A 13188-nucleotide genomic window follows, 5' to 3' on the forward strand; every position below is an offset into this window, starting at 1 on the left:
CAGATATTTCCTGGAAGTCTCACAGATAAGAATAAACTCGATAGTAAAATCATCTCGAGAGCTCGGGTTCTATGCCGTCGGCTGTAACCTCACCCAGTGCGCACAGGACCTCCTGTGACGTCAGCCTGGTTCTGTAGCAGCCGTTTGAATGTATCCAGGGGCCGACAGAAAAACAATGGACACTCTCCTGAGTCTCCCACACCCATGCTTGCTTTCTTCCCCTCTTTCCCTGAGTCAGGCTTTCGCTCTTACATCTGCCCCCAACCCCATGCTTTAATCCGTGTTACACTTTTCTCCCAAATAAACTGCAGCTCTATTTCATACTGATGGGTCCTGAAATCCTCTCGGTGGTGCAGCCAAGAATCCCGTCTTCACCAAGGTGGAGGTTTCTGAGAAGTCTTTGGGCTGCTACAGATGGCCATTTGGGCTGTCTCAGCCCTGCGTCCCATGGCCACTGAGGAAAGAAGCAGTGAGTGCTGATGAAGAAAAGGTCAAGACAAGTGGCCCCCGTTGGAACTCCCTGGTAATCTCAGAATAAGGTGTGTGTGTGTGTGTGTGTGTGTGTGTGTGTGTGTGTGTGTGTGTGTGTCAGGGCTGGGGTGTGGGATATGTGTATGGATAGAGAAAGGGAAGGGAGGGGGTTGGGGATTTAGCTCAGTGGTAGAGCGCTTGCCTAGCAAGCGCAAGGCGCTGGGTTCGGTCCCCAGCTCCTAAAAAAAAGAAAAGAAAGAAGAAAGAGAAAGGGAAGGGACTGGGAACGGCCATTATCCTCTAATACCAAGGAATGCCTCTCTTCAAGCCCTTCTGATGGCCCCTGGCTATTCAAAACTAGTTGGTCTTTTCTTAACCGAGTGGAGAGAGATACAAGGGGTAACAGACAAAAGAGAATGGGGGACTTCACGCCGCCTGGCTCAGGCTTGTCATGGTTTCTTATTAGGTTCAATTTCTCAGGTAATGGAGCGAATTGGACAATTTCATCTTTTTCTTTTTGTAACAAGGATAAGAAATAGCTGGGACTGACAAGTTGCCTCAGCTGGTGAAGGCTTGTGTGGCCAAGCTGACAAATTAAGTTCCATCCTGGAACGACATGGTGGAAAGAGAGAATTGACTCCTGAAAGTTGCTCTCAGGCTCTCCCCCTTCCCCTCCCCCCTCCCCCTCCCCCATCTGTCTGTCTCTCTGTCTTTCTCTCCCCCTCCCCCCTCCCCATCCCCCCTCTGTCTGTCTCTCTCTGTCTTTCTCTGTCTCCCTCTGTCTCTAACACACACACACACACACACACACACACACACACACACACACGAGACAGACAGATAAAATAAATATCTGTAAACAAACAAGAGAGGAAAACTGTCTTTGGGCTGGGCTGGGGTACAGCTCCATGTTAGAGCATCTACAAGGTCCTGGAATCAATTCCCAGCCCCAACAAAAAAACAGCATGTCGGCTTATATTGAAGTAAAAAGAACAATTTAGCTTTAGCAGCTAGCTCGGGGCCTGGCACACAGTAGGTGTTCAAAATTATGTGTTAACTGAACCAATAAGCAAATACAGGTACAGGAGAAGCTGTGCTGGCTGGGTCATACTGTGGAGAGAGCTTGGGAATTAGAGAGAACTGAGCAGAAGAATCTACACTTATTCTTTCCAGCGTGTCTTGGACGTGTTACATGACCTCACTCAGTCTCCACTTGTTTCATAAATAAAAGCAGACGTAAGGGACTGGGGATGTGGCTCAGACAGTGAGCCACAGTGCTTGCCTAGCATACCTGAGGCCCTGGGTTCAATCCCCAGTACCCTTAAACCAGGCATGGTAGTGTCTGCAAGCCATCAGTGCTTAGGCAGCAGAAGTAGGAAGATCTGAAGTTTAGGGTCGTGGTCTTTATCTATGTATCAAGTTTGAGGCCAGCCTGGATACATGAGACCTTGTCTTTGAAACAAACAACAAAAGAGAACAGCTCCCTTCTTCAGTGTTAGCCGAGAATTAAATAAACAATCAATGTTCTGAACCACCGTAGAACTCATGCCCGAATGAGGTGGTGGATGATAAACCTACCTGTTTTGTGGTTGTTTTAAACAGTCAGAAGCAGGGGCTGGAGCCACGACTCAGCAGTTAAAGTCATCTGTTGCTCTTGGGGATGGCCTGTGCTCATGATTGGCTGTAACTCCAGTCCAGTGCCCTCTTCTGGCCTCTGCAGGCATGTAGGCAAGTCATCTATACTCATCGAACAAAAACAAATGAAATCTTTTTAAAGGAAAAATGGCAGAAAATTTGGTATACATAGTGAACATTGTACACTGTACTGTACATTGCGGTTCACGGTGGACGGTAGCATGGAATCTGAGGCGTTTGGGGCAGTGTGCTTCAGAATGATGAAAGTTGATCTTCCATGGCGTGGGAGTAGATATGAGGGGCCCGGTCTGTCTGGTCCCTTAGTCTGCAAGCACAGCAAAGGCCACTAACTGGGTGAGGTGAAGAGCCAGGCACTGCCATATACCACAGTCTCCTGTTAGCAAAGCCCTGGGAAACATGTTTCCCTCTTTTCTTGAAGAAAAGAGAGTCTCTGTCCAGAGATGTGGCCAACAGTGTCAGTCTGTCTTTGACTATGCATCAGAGCCCTGTTTCTGCTCTGGAGTCAGTCAGTCTGAGGTAGAGCCTGAGAACTGGCATTCAACAAATTTGTAAGTGTGGAGGAGGATGCTTTGAGGACCACTGGCCAAGATCAGAGATGCAAGTAGAATGGGAGAATTTAAATGGACACTTCTGACCCCAAGTCTGGTCCCTCCTCACAGCTGGCTTTCTTCTGCAGAGTGCCCACATAGGATCACCGTCGATGCCCTCAAATTGGTTGACCTAGCCATAGCATAGGTGGGGCAAAGTCTCCTGTAAGCACAAACATCTGAGGTTGGAGACTTGGACCATAGGCATGGCTCACCGGCCACCATGGTTGCTGCTACTATGCCTCCTCCTTTTTGAAACAGGGTCTCCTGTACCCTAGACTGCCCTTGAATTTGAACTTGCTGTGCATCCGAGGGTGACCTAGAGTTCCTGGTTTTCCTGCCTCCATTTCCCGTGTGCTGGGAGTACAGGCATCCACTGCCATACCTAGTTTATGCAGTGCTGGAGATCAAGCCCAGGGGTTCCGTGTGTGCTAGGCAAGCATTGATTGCAGCATCTGAGCTACACCTTCATGCCTGTGGCTTTCACAGACTGCTTCACGGGGGCATTTCCAACACTGGCATTGACGGGGAGAGAAGGTGTAGCCCTCTGGAGTCAACAGTGCCCTGCTCAGCCATTGGAGGCACCCCACTGCAGGCCAGCTTTTAATTGCTACTGTATTTAGAAGTTAGCTGAGCTATTGGGGTGGCGATAAGCAGTGGGTGAGACGGAAAATGCTAGGATCGAGTTAAGAGGCTTTATATTTCTCCTTGCATTTAGCTCACCAGGGATGCTGTACAGGGCAGCCCCATGGGGTTCAGCGGGAAGTCTGTGTCAAGCCTGCACTTTGTGGGTCTGAGGTTCCCATCTCCTGGTTAGTGGGACCCACGAGGCTGGGGACCCCAGCTGCTGCCACGAGTCTCCCCTGCCATCCCACAGGCAGGGACTGACTGTGACCTTTCAAGGTCCCAAAATAGAAGCCAGAGCTAGCTTTCAGTGTCATAAAGCTCTGTGAAGCCACATGCTGTCACTGTTCTTCAGAGTCCCATATTACTAAGGCTGCCTGGATGGAGGCAGGGGGATGGCCACAGAGGCCTTACCAGACTCAAACCTTAAACAACCGTATCTTCTGAAGCTTCAGTGCCAAAATTGAAGGCAGATACAGGAGCCCTCATCTGGGCTCAGTCCAGACCCCTCTAAGGATCCAAAGTCAGCCCTACTCAGAGCAAGACAGTGGTCCGAGTAGCACTGTCCCCAACTCCAGATGGAAACGGAACACAGAGAGACTGTAGCCACTATTGCTGATGAGATCTGGATATGTCCTCAGCTCTGCTTTATAGATTGAAACTGGACCTCTTAGGGCTTGAGTCACACAGAGAGTGAGGCAGGATTTGTGTCTATGTGATCCAAGCCATGACCTCTCCTCTGTACTGCTTCCTATCCCATTCCCACCACTGCCCCAACCTGCATCTGCCAGGCCTGGCTTAGACACTGCCACACCCCTACCCTGCCAATCACATCACCATGGTCACCTGTGTTCATGTAGCAGAAAGAAAATGGTGAGAAGATGGCAGCAGGGGTGGAGGACTATTTAAAGATGGGCTGTGACCCATCTTTAATGGAGGCTGAGGTGGGAGCACTAGGAACTTAGGACCAGATGACCTAGTCCCTCAGCTTCCTACCTGGATGAATGTGAGAAAGCTACTTAACTCTGTACGGACTATTTTCTCATCTATAAAATGAAGACAAACTAACTGTGGATGGCTCATTCCTGTGATCCAGCACTTAGAAGGTTTGTGGTAGGAGACTGCGGAAAACTTGAGGTCAGCCTGGGCTATAAAGTGAGTCCCAAGCAAACAAAAATAAAACAAAGGGGTAGAGATATACAGCTTAGTCTGTACAATGCTTGCCTAGTGTACATGAAGCCCTAGGATTGGTTCCCAGAATGGCATAAACGCATCACAAATCTATAATCCCACATTTGGGAGTTGGAAGCAGGAGAATCAGAAGTTCAAGAAGAGAGAGAGAGAGAGAGAGAGAGAGAGAGAGAGAGAGAGAGAGAGAGAATATTATAACAAATGACACATTTTTTTTTGTTCTTTTTTTTTTTTTTTTTTTTTCCGGAGCTGGGGACCGAACCCAGGGCCTTGCGCTTCCTAGGCAAGCGCTCTACCACTGAGCTAAATCCCCAACCCCACATTTTTAAAGGCCAACAACAACAAAAAGTCCAGCACACAATTATTTTGTGGACCCTTGGAATTTTATTGGGTTAAAGCATCATGGAGCCTAGATGCCCTAGATGCTTCTGCTTGGACAAGCAAACACACATCCTTGCCTAGACACCAGGCCAACACATGACCTACACAGTCATGATCTTGCCAGAGGTCTCTCCCTGGGGATCATTAAATCCATGGTCATCTTGGAGCATGTTGGCCACTGTTTGCATGAAGTACATTCAGATGGAGTTTTCATCCAGCCACACACATTCCTGAACTCTGTGCGTGGGACTGGAGCAAAGGTTCATTGGCAGCAAGCTCTGATTCAAGCTATCAAGACCAGATGTGATGACCAGGCATCCCGACTGGGAAGAATGGCTGTGTAGAGTCCTGGAGGCAGGTAGCATCCAGACCAATGATACTGAGGTTCATGCACATAAGCTAAGAAGCAAGAAGAGAAGTGTGGAGAAATAGCAGGAATCCGAGGAACCATAGATGCTAAAGAGTTGAATAGGAAGTCACTGTAACTGGCCAGAATGCAGACACATTCCGAGCATGTTTCAGGAAGAATCATTCTGAAGACAAAATAAAGAAGCTTGCTATAGCAAAGCAGGAAGGTCCCTCTGGAAGCTTCTACAGCAGTCTGGGTAAGTCAGGAGTATCCAGAGAAGCAAAACCCAAAGACTAGGGGTGGGATGGATAGAAAGACCCAGAAAAATAAAGTCTTGAGATCTGCAAGCAGTGACCCGGAGACCCGGGAGATGCTATGACATAATTCTCATCTAACCCTTAAGGCCTGAGATCCAGGAACACTCTTGGTGTAGGTTCAGTCTGAAGAGATGATGTTTCTGTTTAAATCCAAATGCCAAGAAGAAAACGATGTCCTAATTCACAGCATTCAAGCTGGAGGGACTGCCTTTTGAAAGCGCAGCTCATTTCTCCCTGCTCTTGACTAGAAAGGTGATGACAAACTGCTTCAAACATCTACCATTGTGATTCCATTTTAAAATGGACTGTAACCTGGACCTGGAGCTGAAGTAAACCCCATTCTCCCCTAAGTTGCTTTCGGTCAAGGTTTTTTTTTTTTTTTAATCACAGCAACATAAATGGAGTTAGAACAGCTCCTCTTTCTGTACTAGTGTCTCCTGGCTTGCCAGGTCACAGGGACAAAGGGATGGTGGCCATAAAATATAGATCTCACTGGCACAAAGCTCCCACCTGCATATCTCATGGCCTTCTTCTCCAAGAACTCCTGGTGTCTTAGAAAGTATCCACCTACGTTGAACCATCTGAGGCAGCTCCAACCAATGTCACCCTTGCTGAAGAGACTGCCAAGCTGTGCCAGGCCTGCCTTTCCACACACTCCAATAGAGGCTTGGTCCAGATGTACAAAAGCTGTAGGCTGTTCAAGCCTGCTGATGGTTGACCACAATGCCTCTTCCCTCAGCTATGAGGATGTCTTGTAACTGCATAGGCTTGGTTCACAGGTGCAGCACTGCGATGTGTGGATGTCTTTTTCTTGGTTATCTCCTGTCCTCACAAGGACACTAGTCACATCAGTCTGAGGGTCTATCCTATTCTAATATGACATATTCATAACAAGTTGAGTTGGTTTGAATAGAAATGGCTCCCATAGACTCACGTGTTTAAATGCTTGGCCATAGGAAGTGGCACTGTTAGGAGGTGTAGTCTTTTTGGAGTGCATGTGTGGCCTTGTTGAAGGGAGTCACTGTGGAGGCAGGCTTTAAGGTCATATATGCTCAAACTACACCCAACATGATACACAGTAAATGCCTTCTGTTTGTGGATCAAGATGTAGAAGCCTCAACTCCTTCTCTAGCACCATGTCTACTTGCATACTGCCATATTCCTACCATGGCAATAATGGACTAAACCTCTGAAACTGTAAGCCAGTCCCAGCTAAATGTTTTCTTTTATAGGAGTCACCATGGGTATGATATCTCTTCATAGCAATAAAACCCTAACTAAGCCACCAATTATACCTGCAAATGCCCTTTTTCTGAGTAAGGTCATATACTGGGGTGCTGGGAATGAAGGCCTCAGCCTATTCAACCCCTAAAACCCCTTCTCTTTTTTTGCTTTTTCTCCTTTTCCTTCTCTGCCATTGTCAGTACGGGACTTACTTTTTTTGCTCCAGATCTGGCTGTCATGGTCCCTGAGTCATCTGTACTGACAGTGTCAGGTACACAAAGAGGGATCTCCTCTCCCTCCCAGGACTCCTTCACGGGCCAACATCCTCTCATTTCTCATTGACAATCAGCAAGATTTCATCATATACTGATATCTAGCCCAGTCACTGGGAAGAGAGCCTGTCCACTCATCGCCATTGGCTTAGACAAGTGGGTTTGAGTCTGAGCACTCAGATGGCTTGTTATGTCACAGGTCGTGAGCTGGGGGTGTGACTCAGTGGAAGATCCCTTGCCTAGTATGGGTAAGGCCCTGGAGCTAACCCCTAGCAACAGGAAAACAATCGACACTAACGACAACAAGAGAGTCCATACCCCTCTGATTACAGGACTCCATCTACCTCAGGTTTCCAGCTCAGCAGATCTGCACTGGAATTGAGGCTTGCGAATTCCAACTTTCTCTTAAGCTTTATCTTATTCTGATTGACTTAGAGTAGTTGTGCGTGCCCATAGGATACAGTGTGATTTCTGATGTGTGTGTGTGTGTGTGTGTGTGTGTGTGTGTGTGTGCTCTGCAGAAAGAATTAAATCAGCGTTATTGTCATAACTGTTACCTCAAACATGTATGGCTTTTGCCTGAGAACATTCCCAATCTTCTCCTGAAGCGAGTTGGGAATTCACAGTACATCCCTGCAGCCGTAAGTCACCCTACTGATGACAGAGCATCTGAATTTGCCTCTATTCAGCTGTGACTTTAAACCTGTTGTCTGACGCCTCCCCACCCTCCCTCTTCTCAGCCTCTGATAACCACTGACCTATCTTCTATTGTATCAACAGCTTCCCCTTCCACATGGAAATGAGCTTTTGCAATGCTCGTCTTTCTATTACAGGCTTGTTTGCTGCATTGTAATGGCCCCAGGTTCTGCCAGAACTTAGGGTGTTTTTTGTTGTTGTTTGTTTTATGGTGTTGTTTTTGTTGTTGTTGTTGTTGTTTTGAGACAGGGTTAAAGGCATTTCGGGCTGAATTCAAATTGACTATGTGGTCAAGGATGACTTTGAACTCCTAATCCTCTTGTCTCTAAGTACTGGAATTATAAGCATGTGCTCTCACATCTGTTTTGAGTGCTGGGAATCGAACCCAGAGCTTCAAGTATTCAAGACAAACATTCTACTATCCTTAGCTTCCGAGTGTGAATTTTTAAAATTTGTTTTATTGTTGTGTATTTGATGCATTAGGTGCACTGGTTGGGAGTGGGGTTATAAATACCACAATGTTTCTATAGAGATCAAAGGGCAACTTTCAGGAACCACCCTTGGTTCCAGGACTCAACTCGGATGGTTAAGTTTGTGGGCCTTACCCACTGAGCCACCATGCCAGCCCAGAGTTTGAGGCCTCTGACTTAGAGCATTCTCGGAGAACCAGTGGTTTAGGTCAATCGGGTTTCATTTCAAAAGATGGAGCTCAACTCTTGGGAAGTATAATACGGCTCACAGGAGGATGCCTGATCCATTCCCACCAGAAAGGACCAAGGTGAAGAAGTAGGAAGCCCTCAGCCGGTGAAGAAGAGACTCAGAATGGGCACATGTGGGCCACACAGTTAGTTGTGTCAGAGAACTGAGAGGATGTGCTAGATAATGCCATCGCTGGGATGGATAGCTGGGAAGGTTTCCCTGACCTTACTTCAAGCAGAAGACTAGTTACACAAGGTAAAAAGCTATAAGGTATGGTAGTTTATATTTTATAAATATAATCCCAGCACTTTGGGGCCAAAGCAGAAGGATTTCCATGAGTTCAAGTTAGCCTAGGCTACATAGTGAACTCCAGGTCAGTCTTGGAAACGATGTGAGACTCTCCCTTTTTTTAAAAAGCCAACAACAACTATGATGATGGTGATGATAATTGATGATGATGGTGAAGAAGAAGAAAAAGGAGGAGGAGGAGGAGGAGGAGGAGGAGGAGGAGGAGGAGGAGGAGGAGGAGGAGCAGAGAATTATTTATTCGTTTTCCTGGACTCAGATTGTGGCAGGAAAGTAGGGATTGAAGAGAGAAGTACCAAGGTTAACATCTAAAAGGAACCAGTTGACAGAGGACTGGAACCTTTCCCATCTGGGCTCGGTGCAAGCAACAGCATGTGTGAGAAAAGCCACCTCTTACAGCCATGGGAAAGGTGATCCCTATATGAATGACCTGGGAAGGTGCTATGTACATGACTAATAAGGGCCATGAAACTTGCAGCCCAGTGTGGCCTGACTTCCACTACTTTGTAGGTTCTTTTTACTTCCACCCTTCCCTGCCCCTCTTCGTCTTCCCTTCCAACCTCCTAACACTAAAGTAGGAGAGAAGGAAGGAGAGAGGGAAGACAGGGAGAAAGAAATCCCTGAATAAAGTCAGGGGTGGGAAGGGGGCAATGATATCATTAGATTTCTTCCTGCTGATTAAGGGTATTGAGTTCCTTGGGGGCAAGTCTGATCTTTGCAGTCAGGATATGTAATTATTATTTCTCCTTCTTCTTCTCCTTCTTCTTCTTCTTCTCCTTCTCCTTCTCCTTCTCCTTCTCCTTCTCCTTCTCCTTCTTCTTCTTCTTCCTCTTCCTCTTCCTCCTCCTCCTCTTCTTCCTCCTCCTCCTCTTCCTCTTCCTTCTCTTCCTCTTCCTCCACTTCCTCCCTATTTCTGTTATCTTACCAGATATCCTGGGGCAATCTTTGTCCTGTAAACTGAAGTGGATACACCTGTAAGAAGATGAATAAGAGGATGCCATTTCCAGGGACTAAGCCACTACCCAAAGACTATACATGGACTGACCCTGGGCTCCAACCTCATAGGTAGCAATGAATAGCCTAGTAAGAGCACCAGTGGAAGGGGAAGCCCTTGGTCCTGCTAAGACTGAACCCCCAGTGAATGTGATTGTTGGGGGGAGGGTGGTAATGGGGGATGATGGGGAGGGGAACACCCATATAGAAGGGAAGGGGGAGGGGCTAAAGGGATGTTGGCCCGGAAACCGGGATAGGGAATAACAGTCGAAATACTCAAGTTAATAAAGGAAAAAAAAAAAAAAAGAGGCTGCCGTGTGCTAGACATGCTAGGTCATGCTTTCCATGCCAGCAATTGGGAAGGAGAGCCAGTTGGGTCTCTGTGAGTCCCAGGCCAGCCTAGGTCACATTATACAACACAGCCCAAAAAATTAAGGCTTATATCATTGCTAAATAGTGAGATGAATTTGATTAGATAATATTGTGTTCTGACCTCATAAGCGAGCACAGCTCCCTTCTGGGTCTTTAATTATAAATGAAAAGTCATGGTTGCGGGGGGGTTGTTCATCTGCTTGAGGTCCCTACATCCATTTGCATATACATTCCTGCATGTCAGGCCCTCTGACCCCCTCTCCTCCCTACTTATTCATTATGTAGTTTACACCTCTATGAAATTATGTACAACCAAGCCTAGCTTCTGCCGCACTCTGGAATGCTTTTCCTGGCCTCCCTTTCTGCATCTGTGCTGCAAAGATAGTAATTGTACCCCTCGTGGAATAGCTGTGAGGATTAAGTAAAACCACGTGTATAAATAAAGATGTGTATTAAGATAATTGGTGTTGTGGCTACACATCCACACTCTCCCCACGCACAACATCACCACTAATTACAGATTGATTCCCAGGTGTCGGATGATTATCATTTTGAAACTGTATTTATAGGTATTGATGTCTACTCGCCTACATAAATCTATACCTAGGGATATATATCCCTTGGCTTCCAGCATTTCATACAAACATTTTGCACTCCTGTCTTCTTGGCTGTGGGTCTCTCTAGAAGCTATCTAAAGGAGCGAGATCTGATGCTTGCATGTACTCCCCTCTCCTTATGTAAATGGAATGTGCATTATCCCAGGTCTCCTGAGTTCAGATGTCAAGAGGGGATTAAACGTTCAAGCATTTTATTAGAGGTGAATGTCTAATAAAAGGCAAATGAAGACCAAGCTGTGAGCCTGCATAGCAAGACTGACCTGAGTCAGGGAAGGAGGGAAGAAAGTTTAGGAGTTGTCTCTCTGCTGCTGTGCAGTGCAATGGAGATCTGCCAAGGACACCAGAGAGTCCACTGGCAGGTGAGGGGCTGTCCCTGTGACAGTCCTCTCCTGGCCCCCACCCCAGCTTCTTCTTTAAGACATGATCTCCTGAATCCCAGTCTGGCCTTATTTGAAATCACTATGAAGAAAACTGAGTTTCTGACTCTCTGACCTCTACTTCCGGAGTGCTCAATGACAGGCATGTGCCCTCACACCCTGTTTCACACTATGCTGGGTTGGGGACACGGCCTAGACATGCACTGTACTAGCTGAGCTTCATCTCCAACCCAGGAGGGAACTTCTGTTGGCACTGTTGCCCCATTTGGTCTCTGGCCTCCATTACCCATGTGAGACGTCAGAGCCAGTCTGGTGCTTTGGCTGCAATTGGAATGGCACCTGGTTTCTCTTGGGTGTCCTATGAGGCGTCTCCTATGTTTCATGCGTGATGAAAACACAAAACTACAGATTCAATGATAGAAACTCAAATTCAGGAGACTCCACTTTTGAGGCTCCCCTCCCGCGTGGCTGTGTGTCCCTGTGCCTCTGCTCTGTGTCCTTAAGCCTGGCGTCTCACCTGGCTTGAGCTCTGTCCCTAGCCCATCATGGGGATCTCTGCCTAAGCTTAGGAATGCTGCCCTCCAACGACTTTCGGAGAAACTTTCCCTACACAGGAATGGGAGTATCTAGAACATTCTTGGCTTGACGGTTGGGAGCCAAGTCTGAGATCAGGAACGTGATAAGGGAAGGGGGAGATGTCAACCCCTTAGTCTTTCTCCCCCCGGGATACACAACTTCCTTCAAGGTCTTTTGGACCAACCCTGATTGGAGACAAATGGATCGATGGTGGCCAACCAGGACATTGGTTCTGGACAGTCACCTTATCTTTCACTGCCAAGTTCACCGAGGGAACCCACCCCAGCAGCCCCCGCCCAGTACTGTACCAATGAAAGTACTATTTATGTGAGAGCTATATCTGCAGAGGGAACAATAAACTGTAAAGGAAAGTATGAAGGTTTGCAGCGAGCGCTGTAAAGTTTTATATTCCTGAAAACTAGGGATAAAAGATATAACCATTTAAGACAAAGTGGATAAAAGGGGTTTCCACGCGACTGTAAAACACCCTTATAATAGTTAATTGCTAGTTTCTTATTACAACGGAGAGAGTCAAAATAGGTTTTAAAAACCCCACACTGCAAAGTGAAAGGAGGTAGGAAAAGAGATGGGAAGGGGTGACCTGCTAGAAAGACTGGAGTCAAGTTTTGGCTCTTCTAGAAGAGAGAACACAGTTGTTCGAAGGCGCTGGCCATGTCCAACACTACCCACGTCTGCCTTGCCTTTCAGCCTACCACCACCAGAGGAGTGGAGAAGACACCTCTCCTAGACTTTTCTAATAAAAGATATACTTTAGGGGCCAGGACTGTGGAGGCACCATGATGACCCAGTGGGTAGTGGACTTTCCTTTGACCCTGATAACCTGAGCTCAGTCTTTTGGACTCACTCGGTGGAGGAAGAACTATGGAACATGGTAGATAGATAGATAGATAGATAGATAGATAGATAGATAGATAGATAGATAGATAGATAGATAGATAGACACACAGATGAGGGAAAAGGTCAAGTGTGGTTGTATACCTTTGTGATCTTGATGTTGGGGAAACAGAGACTGGCCAAACCATAGGGCTGGCAGACCAATCAAAGGAGAGCTCCAGACCAAGGACTGATCATGTCTTAAAAACCAAGGTGAGTAACACTCACGGTAGACCATCTGGCTTTCTTCTCTGAACGATGAACACTGAAGTTCACATATAACCAGGTACACAAGAACACACACACACACAAAGAAAAAGCTACACTTCTGTGTTAGCTACTTCCCTGTTACTGAGCTAAAACACGGTGACCAAAAGCAACCTATGGAAGAAAAAGTTGGCTTGGACTTCCAGATTCAGAGGGAGAGTCCATAATGATGAGAACGGTGTGGTCACAGGTGACAAGAACGGGAAGCTGACAAACGGCATCATCAACAGCAAACATGGAGCAGAGAGAACTGGACTTGGGACCAGACTGCATCCCCACTTGCTTTAGCATAGCTGCACCTCACCATAACCTCCCTAAA

The sequence above is a fragment of the Rattus norvegicus genome, chromosome 8, assembly GCF_036323735.1.
Source record: "Rattus norvegicus strain BN/NHsdMcwi chromosome 8, GRCr8, whole genome shotgun sequence".
Lineage (NCBI taxonomy): Eukaryota > Metazoa > Chordata > Mammalia > Rodentia > Muridae > Rattus > Rattus norvegicus.